The sequence below is a fragment of the Battus philenor genome, unplaced genomic scaffold (genome assembly GCF_028537555.1).
Source record: "Battus philenor isolate CCGP_79_NKW_IND1 unplaced genomic scaffold, ilBatPhil1.0.hap1 SCAF_87, whole genome shotgun sequence".
NCBI lineage: Eukaryota > Metazoa > Arthropoda > Insecta > Lepidoptera > Papilionidae > Battus > Battus philenor.
Window position 1 is genome coordinate 12,501 of NW_027181756.1, and position 1,282 is coordinate 13,782.

At 57.6% G+C, this 1,282-nt stretch overlaps 1 non-coding gene across 1 annotated transcript in view; it reads right to left on the minus strand.

The window, feature by feature from the left end:
* The window catches only part of LOC137931936 (large subunit ribosomal RNA), a 4,034-nt gene extending 3,409 nt beyond the window's left edge, over nucleotides 1-625 (minus strand). The window contains exon 1 of the ribosomal RNA XR_011109078.1: nucleotides 1-625. This exon is cut by the window's left edge and continues 3,409 nt beyond it. This is a non-coding gene — a ribosomal RNA (large subunit ribosomal RNA).
* Nucleotides 626-1,282: the final 657 nt, after the last annotated feature.

Here is a 1,282-nt window from a genome sequence, read left to right on the forward strand (position 1 = left end):
ACACCCGAACGGGTCGCGATGCATTACTGAGAGAGAAGTGCACGCCCTCCGCGGACGTCGACGCGCACCGGCCCGTGCGACGCGATACAGCGCCCGATTAAAGGCGGACCGGACGTCGCATCAGAGCGCGGGCGCGTACGCCGCGGAATGACGATGAATCTCTCCGTTCGTTCATTCGAGTTTCGCAGGTTTACCCCTGAACGGTTTCACGTACTCTTGAACTCTCTCTTCAAAGTTCTTTTCAACTTTCCCTCACGGTACTTGTTCGCTATCGGTCTCGCGGTTATATTTAGCCTTAGATGGAGTTTACCACCCACTTAGGGCTGCACTCTCAAGCAACCCGACTCTTAGGAGAGTCCCTCTCGCCGCCGCCCTCCGTCGCTACGGGCCTGGCACCCTCTGCGGGAAAACGGCCCCGTTCAAGACGAACTTGGACAGGAGTATCGACGACGAGAAAGCGGAACCTCCCGAACACCACATCTCCCGCGCTCGAGACGATCGCGGGATTCAGTGCTGGGCTCTTTCCTGTTCGCTCGCCGCTACTAGGGAAATCCTTGTTAGTTTCTTTTCCTCCGCTTACTAATATGCTTAAATTCGGCGGGTGATCCTCCCTGATCTGAGGCCAACGATAAAAATTCGAGGCAGACGCGATATCCGTACGCGACGTCCCTTATTATATTTTTGACGACGACGAACCGACGGACCGCGCGCGCAAGCAAGCAAGCGCGCACGGCGGCCGGTCGTCGTCGCGGGACGCCCTTCGGACGTCGAGTCCGCCTACCGTACACCACCCCCACCGTCGCGATCATCGCGCGTCGCAGAGCGAGTGCGCGTGCGCGAGGCGCGCGCGTCGCGAGTCCTTAGAGGTCTCTAGACGCGCGCACGCACAACGCAACGCTGCACACACAACACGCGTTGCGCGATGAACGACGACGATGACGATGATGATGATTATGATGATACGAGCGTAAACGAAAATCTCGACACGCATACGCGAGCGCGAGTACTTTTCGTTAGCGATCGATCGTCCGGCCCTTTCGGTATCGGTCCGTATCGATACGATAATATAACGTTCGCACTGGAACGACGACGCGTATCACCGACATAATACGGATGCGTAGCGACGACGAGCGGTGAACTCTCTCGCATCGGGCTAGGCGCGCGCGCACATGAACATCACGTAATGTTTACTTACATATGTTTGTGTGTGCGTTACGCTTGCCGCGCAAGAAAACATTCACCGCCTGCCGGTCGCATCCGTCGGAGACGCGTCGTCTGTGCT